The sequence below is a fragment of the Aedes albopictus genome, chromosome 3, assembly GCF_035046485.1.
Source record: "Aedes albopictus strain Foshan chromosome 3, AalbF5, whole genome shotgun sequence".
Lineage (NCBI taxonomy): Eukaryota > Metazoa > Arthropoda > Insecta > Diptera > Culicidae > Aedes > Aedes albopictus.
The window spans coordinates 373,479,341-373,492,459 of record NC_085138.1 but is presented as its reverse complement, the minus strand read 5'-3'; the positions used below and the strand labels follow the sequence as shown (position 1 = coordinate 373,492,459).

Sequence of the window (13,119 nt, the reverse complement as noted above, 5' to 3'; positions counted from 1 at the left end):
ATAGTGTGTGAACAGATACTATGAGATACTTTCGAGATTTCCAGGATTATCCAAACTGTTCTTTATGATTACTATATTAAGCTACGTAGCACTACCAATTACGATTATAATCATAAGGGCTACAATTATTAATAATCACTGCATGCATCAGTATAGTAGAAAGATTAGAATGACTAGCAACGATGTAACCTTATTGCGTTGTTTTCCGTTGCAATCTGTTTTTATCGCTCATCACTGTTTCGCAACACCTTTCCTTCGGTTTCAACACGGTAACCGTGGAAACAACGTAAATAGCAGTAGACAAAAGCACATCCTTTACTGCCGTAATTCTGCAAAGTGACGTAAGCGCCATTCAAAATGTCGATATTTTTTGGTATATTATATATATAATATCTGGTGTAAAAATAACACTTTGGTATGCCTGCTGTATTAGAATGTAAGATCTAGTCGTAATCTATCATATGTGGAAAGAAACTTAGAGGATGAGCAAGAGTTTTATGCATAATAACCAAAAAATGGGTCAATACTATCAATGTCACTTACGTCACTTTGCAGAATTACGGCAGTTTAACATTTTCGTCGGTCTTAGCTGTGCGTTAGAGGGTAAAAATACATATCGTCGACCTTGGCATTGTTTTTAATTTTGACCATGTTTGTAATTTTACAAACATTATATTCTAGGCGTTATGTACTCTAGTAGCGCTATAGTTATAATTTTGTATTGATTTCTTGAAAATCTCAGCATACAATGAATCTTTTCAATATTTTTATATTCTTTCCAACAAGATTTATTCCCATTTCAAACCATAGTGCCAATAATTACCCTAAAAAACCCAAGAAAGCAAAAAGGATACGCATAAGAAAAACGAGTCCTGCCCAACGTGGCAGTAGCTAACTACCAAAAACCAACCATCAGTCATAATGATCATCTTCGTCACTGAGCGAGCAGCCAGGCCCGGCAGCGGTGGTCGCTGGTGGATGAAGGGACGAAATCGACAAAAAAAACCTATTGTTCTTGCGATTTTAGGCAGCCCTCTGGAACGAACTCATCGGGGAATTAATTACGAGTGTCTCGGGTGTTGCCTTTCCCTTGGCTGATTTTTTGTCCCTTTGCTTATAGCGATTGTCCTTGTCTATGTCTCTAATTTCGTCGCAGTTTCAGGATCGAGGAAGAGCATTGGCTCGGGTTTTCTTTTTTTTTAATGCGAGGGTTGAGGACTGGAATTAATGCACTTTGTGTGTGGGAACGATGGCAGAAGTGGTGCGATGAGCGGTGGAGGGAGCAACCATCCGGAATTCAGTGTGTCACCATGGCGAAATGATGCGAGACCTATACCCACAAAGAGAGATACGAGCGACAGTTTGCAGCCGTGTTCGATCGGGCGGTCGTAAAAATTCTATATTTTTTATTGATTAGGGACAACTGTTATTAATGAATGAGTTCGATTTGGTGATGAGGCGATGCAATAAAGAAGGTTACTTATGGGTAGCTTGTTATTCTTCATCTTGGCGTAACGTTCCAACTGGGAGAGAGCCTGTTGTTCAGCTTAGTGTTCTGTATGCGATGGCCGAGTTGTAGGAGATTATAGAAGTAGGCTATGATTTGTATAATAGAGCCATTCGATGTAATGTCAGATGATTCAACCTCGAGTCGCCAAATATAGTAGACGTACTTATTCGGAGAAGCTCGTTGCGTTTCAATTACTTCAAATTTAAAAGTTGTATATGGGCAATTCTCGCTGAGACCGGCCCACTATTTGCACCTTGTCCTCAAAAATATTTAAGGTGGGGATTTTCTGAAAGTCCTCGCTAAAAAAAAATAAGGAAAATGCATTTGGATACTCAAATTGATGGACCCCCCGTTAGTTAGAGTCACAACAATGTTTGCAGACCCCTTGATTTTGATCAAATGGTGGCTCATTTAAATCGCTATAACTCGAAAGTTTCTCCAAAAAACACCTCGAAACGAATTGTTATTGAAAAGAGGAAAGATAGAGCTACTATTTACAATAATAAAAAGTTGGGTCGGCCATATTGATTTTGGCCGCCATCTTGGATTTTTATACCAAACATTTTTTTCACCATGATGGCAACCACCGAATTTCAAAATTTTTGCATCAATTGAAAGCTGAGACATTTATACATAACATATAAAAAAATAGAGATGTATTTTTCTTCCTTCAAAAGTTATCTGCCGTGTTATAAACCATGCCACTTTGCGCACTGGGCCATATATTTCGCTTACGAACCCGAATTTAAAATCTGAACCCACTAATGGAAAGCTGAAGGTTTAAGCTTTTCGAAACACTAAAAAAGTTATAAAAGCAATGCCTGCATAATTGAGAATCAGTCAAAAACGGAAACGAACCTCCGATTCACCCAAATTTTGCGACAGGTGCTTTTGTGTATACATGCAGGCGTAAACTCGAATGCTGTTGCATGTCGTTGCCGGTGCGCATGAAAATGTATGGAGAAAACGTAGCTTAATTTACAAAACTGCAGATAACTTTTGATAGGAAAAAAGACATCTCTAATTTTTTGATATGTTATGTATTAATAATTCAGCTTTCAATTGATGCAAACATTTTGCCATCATTGTGAAAAAAATGTTTTGGTATAAAAATCCAAGATGGCGGCCAAAATCAATATGGCCAATATGGTAAATAGTAGCCCTATCTTTTCTCTTTTCAACAACAGTTCGTTTTGAGGTTGTTTTTGGAGAAACTTTCGAGTTAGAACGGTTTAAATGAGCCACCATTTGACCAAAATCGAGGGGTCTGCTAAAATTGTTATGGCTCTAACTAACGGGGGGGGGGGGGGGGGGGGTCCATCAATTTGAGTAACCAAATGCATTTTCCTCACTTTTTTTAGCTAGGACTTTCAGAAAATCGTCACCTTAAACATTTTTGAGGACAAGGTGTAAATAGTGGGCCAGTCTCAGCGAGAGTTACCCATATGTTGTGGCTGACATGGTGATTGGAACTTAATGCCCTAGGAAGTCAAGGAAATTTTTATTAGTTCCTGGTCCGACCGAGTATCTAATCCATCACCCTAAGCATTTTTTAGTTCAGCATCGAATTCACCTTACACTCCTCCGGTAGTGGTTTGATTCCCCAGATGTTTCCTACGATGTTTTCGGGGCTCTCCAGTTAGCCTAGTAGTTAAGGCTATGGATCGCCAATCCGAAGACGGCGGGTTCGATTGCCGATCCGGTTGGGAAAATTTTCTCGACTCCCTGGGCATAGTGTATCACTGTCCTTGCCTCACAAAATACAAATTCATGCAATGGCAGGCAAAGAAAGCCCTTCAATTAATAATTGTGGAAGTGCTCAAAGAACACTCAGTTGAAGCAAAGCAGGCCAAGTCTCAGTGCGGACGTAGAGCATAAAGAAGAAGAAGATGTTTCCTACGAACCGATGCAGGAAGGTGACCATCTTTTCTGGGTTCACCTTGATGAGTTCGACTGCCACCCTTACCTGCTTTGCTGGTCCTTAACATATCCCTCAGCATAGGAGTTGGATCAGTTCAATCCTCTGCTGCACTGACATAGTATCTAATTTCCTCCGTTGCCCTGATCTCCCATGTCTACGTGCTCCTCGCCATTCAAGTCTGCATCGAAGTGCTGCTTCTACCTTTTAATTACCTCACGCCCATCCGTCAAAAGGTACCCGTTCTCATCCTTGTACATTTCGATTCGCGCTGTTGCGGGATGCGTTGAGTTTCCGATACAACTTCCGTGTTTCTTGAGAACGGTATAGCAGTTCCATATCCTTCTACAACAGACTTTCGTTCGTTGGGCTGCGTTTAGGTGGGCTACGTTTTAGCTGGGCGCACGTTAGGTACCTCGGATATAGTTTTATCAAACGAAGTCAAACGTCACTTTTTGACATGAATTACGATTTGTCAAGGTTGGTGGTTTCCTCCAGATCTGCTGTTTCCGCTTCTTTTAGTTTCGTTCCACATTCTGCCAGGTTTTTTGTTGCAGCATTACCACCCCCGCTGCGTTCTTCTTCAAAATCGAATTCTTTCCACGTATCTGAAGCTGCTGTCGGCGGCGTCGTTTGACTGTACTCTAGCAGTTCTTCATAGGTACCATATATAAACACGCAGTAGTAGAGACTGGTAGAAGGTAGAATGATGAGCACTAGGATGAGCACGATGATGTTGATGTTCCTTTTCCAGTCCGACTGGGGGGTTGTCCATTATGGGTTGCCGTTCGCCGATATCCAAGTTTCCGGGTCCGTTTGAGCTATAGGCTCAGATGATGGTCAGGTCAGAGCCGTAGCGTGGTCTCATGGCGCCCTTGGCAAGCATTCAGTTTGGCGCCTTACGACAGTTCAATCTCGATAATTAGCAAAAGTTTGTAGTTATTAATGTTATTTTTTTTTTCAAAGTTTCTTTAAAAGAAATTTTCCCCAATTGTTTTTTATTTTCTTTAACCGTTATGTGGCCGGCAAACTTTTTGCTTTTTTCTACACCGTGTATTTTAAATGGGTGCTGGGTACCCGGGTACCCTGCCGGCCACATAAGGGTTAAGTGTTTTTCATTCGTGTATTTCTTTAGGGATTTCAATGGGAGTCACTCAAAATTTCAACAAAATTCATTTTTCTTACACTTAGTACGAAATTAGTTTGCATTCCAATAATTTTTTAAGACCAGCACAATAATTGGATATGACATATCAGGTTTCTAACATTATTTATTCATAAATTTCTTCATATTTTTTTATTTTCTGAATTTTTTGGTCAATTGAATTTTATTTCCAAAAATGCTTAATTGAGTTTCCATCAGCCAGAATCCTCAAACGACCTTTTTAAACATGAAAGGGATTCTGGAGGGTTCCTGCAGGAATATCCGGCGGAATACCTGATGAAAATCCGGGAGACATTTCAGCAAGAATTTTCAATGAAATTCATGCAGTAATTCTTGCGGGAATTCCCGGAACGGTTTGTGAAAAAATGCTAGAAGAGCGCCTGTAAGTATTTATCGAGACCCACTGAAGGAAATTCTGAAAGAATGCTTACACAGCTACCGTAGGTAATTTTACCGAAAACTCAACTGCTGAGCGTTCGGTAATGGTTTTTTACCGAAATTCTGTAAAAGTTACCAAATTTCGGTAAAATGTTATCGTTTATCTGTCAAATTTTAACGAAGTTCGGTAAACGTTACCGAATTTTTCCGGTAAAAAACTTAACGGTTGAGATTTCGGTAAAATATTACGAAGTCGGTGATTTTTTCTAAGTGTGATAGAAGATTTTTTAAGGAATCCCTGAACAAATTTGTAGCAAAGCTCTGGAGAATATTCTACAAAAAATCCAAGAAGGAGGAATTTCTGAAGGAATCCATGGAAGGCTTTCAAAAGAAACCTTAGGAGAAATTTTTGATAGCATCATTTCCTGAAGGAATTCTAAATTAGCGATTTTCTAGAGAAATTTATGGGGTATTGTTGATTTTCTTGAGGGATTCTTACAGACATTTCTGCAGCAATCTTTAGTGAACATCGAACAATTTTGGAAGGTTTCAATGGAAGATTTTTTAAGCGATGTGAGACATTTCTTATTTCTCAAGTATTCTATTGTGAAGGAAACTTTGGTCAAATTTTTCTAAAGAAATCTGTAGAAGATTTTCTAAAAAAAATCCCTGGAAGACTTTTGGAAGGAATTCTCAGAGGCATTTTCGGAGGAATCCCTGGAGGTTTTTCTAAAGGAATCTCTAAAGTATTTGAAGGGCTTTTAAACAATCACTGAAGATTTTTTTATGCAGAAATCTCTAAGAATTTCTGAGGAAAACTCTGGAAAATTTCTGAAGAAATGCATTGATGATTTACCAGGAGCAGGGATGGGAACACTCACTTGCAAAAAGTTACATTCACTTGCTAATTTCTCAGCTCAGAAGCGTGCAATCAAGAAACGATGTATGAATGACTTTCGCCTTGTGATTCTGTCTAAAAGTTTGCCGAATAGAGTAGGGGTCGCACACGCATACCGAAGTCGTGAGGGAACTGCGGAGGCAACTCTCCACGAGGTGCATGTAAATTACACTCACCTCGTGGAGAGTCTCTTTCACAGCTCTGTCACGACTCTGGTATGCGAGTGCGACCCTTACTCTATTCGGTAAACTTTCAGATCAAATCACAAGGCAAAAGTCGTCCATACATCGCTTCTTGATTTCACGCTTCTGAGCTGAGAAAATAGCAAGTGAGTGTAACTCTTTGCAAGTGAGTGTTCCCATCCTTGACCAGGAGGAAATGAAGAAACATGTGAAATAGAAGTACTGAGGAATAGAAGTATAAACTCCTAGAAGATTGAAGGAATCTGTGGAGGAATTTCTTAAGGTATCTCTGAAAAACAATTCCAAATTTATCCCTGAAAGATTTTTTGAAACAATATCTGCAGGATTTTGTTAAGGAAAGTATGGAAGTTTATCTAATAAAATTCTTAGAGTAATATCGGGAGGAATCCTTTGACTAATTTCTGAATAAATTCCTGGATACCTTCTGAATGTCTCCCTGGAGGAATTTCTGTAGGGATCCTTCGAGAAATTCCAAAAGGAATCTCCAGAAGAATTTTTTATTTGAATTTTTAAAGAATTTCTGAAGGAGTTTCTGTGAGAATTTCTGGAAGAATTTTTTATGGTTAAAAAGAAGCACTAGTTAGAGGGATTTCTGAAAGAAGAAATAGAAAGAATTTCTGAAGGGCAAAAACTGACGGAATACTCAAAATAATCAAGAAATCAGAAATTTTATGAATACAGAACGTAAAATGCACATGATCAATTTTAGATAGTGTAAATAGTAAATAAAAACTTGATAACATTAGAGAATGCAATAGCATCATTCTGTTTCTTTCTAGCCTTAGGCCTTTTCGGCGCCCCTCTGAGGCTGGCGCCCTTGGCGGGGGCCAACCTGGCCAACCGCACGCTACGGCTCTGGGTCAGGTGTCAGCCGCTCTCGAGGGGAAGAGCAACAGACGAAAAATTGCAAGTGCCAGGGCTGGAATCGAACCCATGACCGTTCGCTTATGAAGCAATCAATGAGTCGTAAGCCGTCTTAAGTTAATCAGATAATGAGTACTGAGCTTTTCAATCATGGCCGCACTGTTTCCAAAAGCCCAATTTCGTGATCATAATCATTTTTGACCTGAATGTTAATTTTAGAGGTTTAGTATCTTCGAAGAAGTTGTTTGGTATGTATTGTTGAAAATCGGAATTTTTGACACGCGTAAATCGATTTTTCTCCTAAACCCTGTGTCGGACGTGCGTCGGGTCCAGTGCGCTGGATAGAGGGCCAGGTCCGCTGTCCAGCGCACTACGTCCGACGTTAGGTTTCACGTATGGATTTTGAGAAGAAACGATTGTTGGGTGTGGGGAAACTTCGGGTTTCAACCGCGGCGACAATAGAAGCCCTTCTTTCGAAAGTATCACTAATGTGATTAATCCACCTAGAAGTGAGATAGAAGTTCATTGTTGCCTTTCTCGTGCACCAGAGTGTACCGAAAGGCTATGTGTTCACTCCAAAACCGAAAATTGGTGGATAGAGCCATTCAATCGACTCAGCTCGACGAATTGAGATGATGTCTATGTATGTATGTGTGTGTGTGTATTAGCGTGGTTCAAAAAATCGTTTTTGCTCCACACCGCTTATTCGATTCGTAACCAGATTCTAAGCCTTCTCCCAAAAATTGAGCTGATTTCGATGAAAATTGAGAGTGCACAAGCCCTTCAAAGTTTGTATGCGAATTTCTATGGGAAAAGGACATTTTTCATCCAATTGACCGTAGCATTTCCCCAAATGCCCTAGAGTGTTAGTTGACCCCTGGCACTCCTAGGCTAGTCTATCAGCTACAACTTTGCCGAATACCACATTCAAATCGGACGTCTCATTAATTAGTTATTGATTTTTATCCAGAATGAAGATCTTTGAACATGATGGGTACGCTGTTCGATGGGCATCACTGCAATTTGCCTTGAAACATAGTAGCCATGATTTCTGTGTGCTATCTTTGGCGCCATGTGCAGCAATGTTGCCTGCTGGGAAGCTGAACGATCACTGTTAAAGTTTGTCCAGTTGGATAAAAATTGATAACTAATTAATGAGACGTCCGATTTGAATGTGGTCTTTGGCAAAGTTGTAGCTGATAGACTAGCCTAGGAGTGCCAGGGGTCCACTAACACTCTAGGGCATTTGGGGAAATGCTACGGTCAATTGGATGAAAAACGTCCTTTTCCCATAGTAATTCCCATACAAACTTTGAATGGCTTGTGCACTCTCAATTTTCAACCAATTTAGCTCAAAATTTGGGAGAAGGCATAGAATCTGGTTATGAATCGAATAAGCGCTGTGGAGCAAAAACGATTTTTTGAACCACGCTAGTGTGTATGTGTACAAAAAGGTCACCTCATTTTAAGATAGTAAATATAAACCGATTTCAACGACCGATGGTTTATTCGATGAGGTATATTGTCCAATTGTTTCTTATTCAAAATGGTTCAGATGGACCAGCCGTTCCGGAATTATGGCCATTTAGGTGTTCCGGACCGGGCCAGATATGAAAATGCAACAAACCCATGCATGCGACCTATCAAACCACGGCATTTTCCATTATCTGATGAACGGTAATAAGTAAAATAGTCGCATACTATAACTAAACGGTAGTGTTCCGAAACCAGCTCCGCGTGTCCCGCCGGAAGTGGCCAATTATAAAAGTGAACCAAACCCATGCACCCAACACATCAAATCGTCGCTTTTTCTATAACCTGATGAACGGTAACCAGGAAAATAGTCTCAGACCATATCTGAACCGGTAGTATTCCGGAAACGGTTCCGGGTGTTCCGTCGGAAGTGGCCAAATATCAAAAAGAACCAAACCCATGCATGCGACACATCAAATCGTCGCTTTTTTCTATAATCTAATGAACGGTTAGCAAGAAAATAGGATCAAGCTACATAAAAGCCTACCGGTGATGTTGCAGAAGCAGCGTTGGGTGCTTCAGCGAAATTACGAAGGTGAACAAAATTAATGCAAGCGATAGATATGTGTAAAGAACCAAAAACCTAAAAAATCTAAAGCGATCTTATCAAATCACACCATTTTATATTCCTGTTATGAGAAATTCCTCCTTCCCGTTCGTTAGCAAAGCACAGAGATTTGGGGCTGATCACTGACTCTAAGGCAAGATTGATTGCGTCGACGTAAAGATCATAAGTATACATATATTCGACGAGAAAGGTACTATCACCACTAGGTGGATTAATCAGGGTTTTTTCGTCTATGAAAATAGCGTGTTTACGTCTTCAGCAATGATGTAGAAAATAATATTTTGAGTAAATTTGCCGTACTAACTTTTGTTCTATCTGCTCAGTTTTTAGTAATACGGGCCATTTTTTGTGAACGACCCCGTAATCTTTTTCTGGAAATTTCCTAGATATTTATTTTTGGAAATTTTCAAATGTTCTACAAAATTATTCTGTGTGAAATAAAACACGGTTCTTCCAAAAATAGTGACATGTTATTTGAAATATGTTTTTGTGGGGTGTGAATAATGATTAGTGATATCCCCCTTGCGTGTCCTTCCCCTAGTAAGCATCGGTGACAGCAATCATCATGGACGAGACAGTGAGTGTGTTGCTGCCTCATTGAAGAGTGGAGCTTTGGCGGAGCCAGTCGCCTGTATTGTGAGGTCCCGTATCATGCCAAGTGATTCTACTGCAGTTTTCTAAGAATGTCGGAAACGGATTTGTTATAGTGGGTTGCGTAATATTCACAGTTTTGAATTATTTTATGATTAATTCTCAAAAGCAGAAAGAAATCTCATAACATTGAGAGGCCCAGATGTAAAGTGGTATATGAGACTATTTAGTTGACTTTGAGCTGAGCATATAAAAAAATCTAAGATTTTAAGCTTTTAGGAACTTTTTCAAGATTATTTTTACGATGATTAGAAAATTTACAATAAACTGGAGAGAAATGAGTCGATTTTGAAAGTGGGTTTTTGACACTTACACCCCTTTGCTTCTAGCCTCCTCAATTATTTTGACCATAATTAACTTCCAACATTACCATGTTCGAAGGTGTTGTATGTTAGACAAGAATCCTTGTTTTGAAAGTATTTTTGTGATCAATTCACTTAGTAGTGAGATGAAAATTTTGTTTTTACCATATGTGAATACAAGTGTACTGATATCTTCAGGAAAGTTGTACACTGAAAATTTTTTTCACATCGTTACTATCTGATTATCACATGGTTTTGTCAATACGCGTTTCCATTAAATAATATTAGAATATCACAAAGATTTTCTAAAGTTATGTGATTTTCCAATAGCGACTATGTGAATTTCTGATAATTTTCATGTACGGCATTGATTTCATGTGATATTTTATTAAAGAAGAAATTTTTATTTAAAGAAAAAAATCAATAACATTTATATAGCTCAACCCCCTAATACCTTGTCTAATACCCAACGCCGCCTTTAGACGGGGTATAGTTTGATCATTTTTGTATTTTTCCTCGCCTGGGCAATCAAAATTTTTATGTTTTAAGCTGATATTTAGGACTGTTCTGTATATCTCAAAATGGTGTTTTTAGTGTCTTCTAAAGCGTTTGACCATCCCAACAAACATTTTTGCTATACAAGAGTGGAACAAACCACCATTAAGCAAACTTTAGCTTAAAAACTGTTGTTCAGCTAGTTTTGCTTCTTGGGATTTTTTTAAAATCATTGAAAAGTTTATGTTTTGGTCACCGTTTCTTTTGTATTTAATCGCAACAATTGACGCATTTTAATTTTTTCTCAATCATTCTACTATGTATGCTAAAAGAGTTAAAGGAAATTGAATATACACTAAAATAGTTTTCCTAAAAGTTACACGGAAAATAAAATTTTCCATGAAAACAATAAAAAATAAAAATGTTTCAACAATAAAATCATAAAATCTCAAATTGTTTTCGTCTCAAAAACTCAGTATGATAAATAGGCTTCCAGGAAAAATATAAAAGTGTAGGGATGTTCAAAAACAAAAATAAGAAAAAACAAAAACCATTCACAAAATCGAGAATTGAAAAGAATCATTTTTTAAAACATGTTCAGAACGATTTTAGACGACGAAAAATGATACTTAGATCAGAAATAAAAAATCGGATATTAGAGAGTTAACTAATGGAAATTTTCCATTGGATATGTGATGGATATATTTTCAGTGTAGGAAATATCATTAAAAAGAAAACTTGCAAAACAAACTTTTGTTCTATCTCTTTCATTTTCTGTAAACGACCCCTAAATATCAGTTTTCTCATTGACACATTTTCCAGACATGACGAAAAAGCGAACAAAACTGGTGTGTCCGATTATCATAATTGAAAAATGAGAAAAAATAAACAATCGGACATTTATCGATTTGTCGTTCATTTTGGGAAAAAGTGCTTTTTTGGTTCTGGAACATTCGCCATTCTCAATTGAGCCTCAAACGCGAAAAAGTTGTACCTTCAGTACTTTTTAAGTTTTCTAAGAATTTTAATTACGAACTAACATATTCTACTTCACATTTATTTCTGCGTTTTGATATTCTGAGCGTCTTTTAGTAATTCTCGTATACTTTGAATATTAGTGTATCAATATGGTTCATACAATTATCAAAATTCTTCAAAATCAATTTATATAATATTGCATGAACAAAGACAACCTCTCCACGATAAACTATGCATAAAAGCATGCTTCACCAATTATCTCAATCGTCACCAGAGGTCAGCACCGGCAATCGAATCTCAACCAAAAACGTCAATTATTGTTTCTCTCTTTCGGTTTCTTCTTCACCAACCACCTTATACTCTCCGCTCTCTCCGAATCCCATTGTTATTCTTCTCTCTCGTCTCAATCGGTTCCCGAATCCAGCCAAACCACCGCTCGCTTCAGTCGAGAAGGTACAGTTAATGGATTCGGTCCTACCCATTGGCTTGTGCAAAATCGGTTCGCGTTAATTCAGTCTCATTAAGGCAAATTAGAGTTTGCTGTCTAGTGGCAATCATCAATTGGATACACACTAGTAAAACCAATCATCACTGTTTCGGACTATTGTTGGACTTGTCACGAGACATTCGGAACAAGACGCGCGCAACCGGAAAGAAGAAGTTCAGTGCATTTTCATAAGGGAGTTCACTCTGCTGACCAGCATCTCCAAAAGCAAAGAGGTGAAGAATCGTGCCAAAAAATATCCCGAGCAAAGGTGAAATACTTTCTCGGGTTCCTCCATGAATGAAAACCAGTATTCGGGAACACAGAAGGAAAAAAAATAATTGTGTGATACCTTCGCGCTTCGTCGTATTGTTCTCCTGTCTTGCTTTCTCGCTTTATCCGTGCCGTTGATTTGCATTGTGTGTTGGGTGCGTTTGTTCGTTCTCTTGCTCTTTTCTCGCTCTCGTCTCTCTCTCTTGCTCGTCTGGTATCCTTCCCGGTACGCTGGACGAACTCTTCTTCGTAACATTGTTATTTTTAACGTTGTTTTGTTATTCCCGTCGCGTCGGGATCGGGTCGGGTGTGAGAAGGAGTTTTTATTCATTTCGATGTGTGGCAACTTTATCTCTTTCCGATAAATGGTTGGTTCACACGATGTTTTTTTTGGTTTATAATGTCGTTTGATCTCTCCTGGAGATTTGGATTTGTGCGAAAGACCTAGGAGAAGAAGCGCGTGACAGTCGGTGTTGTCGCGAGAGCGAACGGGACGAATTATAATAAAGTGCTAAGCGGTATGTGTTGGTGCACTCAAATTTCAGTGTACGGCATTAGAGCACCTTGATTAATTAGATAGGATGTAAAGACGAGAAAAAAGTGCAGGTATTGAAATACTAGTGTGATTTTATGAAGAAACGAAGCAAATCATAAGTTTTTCAAACAAAAATCTAGATACAGAACCAGATTGGATTGAAAACACAGTGTGAAACGGATATGGGTGTTGGTGTGCGCAAAATCGTCATTCAAAAAGGAGCACTTTCCGCAAATGCAAGAAGAACACGAGAGTGCGCGAAATGTCTCCTACTTGGAGGCGCATTTTGTGCAATCTTTTGCGCTCCCTCTCTTTTTCTCTCGTTCGAGATTGTATCAACGCATATGTAAGTGAGCGAACGAAG

At 38.7% G+C, this 13,119-nt stretch overlaps 2 protein-coding genes across 4 annotated transcripts in view; both read left to right on the top strand.

The window, feature by feature from the left end:
• The window catches only part of LOC109397131 (NADH dehydrogenase [ubiquinone] 1 alpha subcomplex subunit 9, mitochondrial), a 440,561-nt gene that overhangs the window by 291,072 nt on the left and 136,370 nt on the right, over positions 1-13,119 (top strand). The gene's annotated exons all lie outside the window — the stretch shown is intronic.
• LOC109409838 (uncharacterized) overlaps positions 11,746-13,119 on the top strand; it is a 110,798-nt gene continuing 109,424 nt past the window's right edge. Inside the window, exon 1 of one of the 3 annotated variants that reach the window (XM_029875106.2) lies at positions 11,746-12,183. The gene's annotated coding sequence lies outside the window, so the exon portion shown is untranslated. Of the gene's footprint in view, positions 12,827-13,119 lie in introns of all 3 variants that reach the window. The other 2 variants (XM_062855635.1, XM_029875107.2) reach the window with 2 other exon arrangements.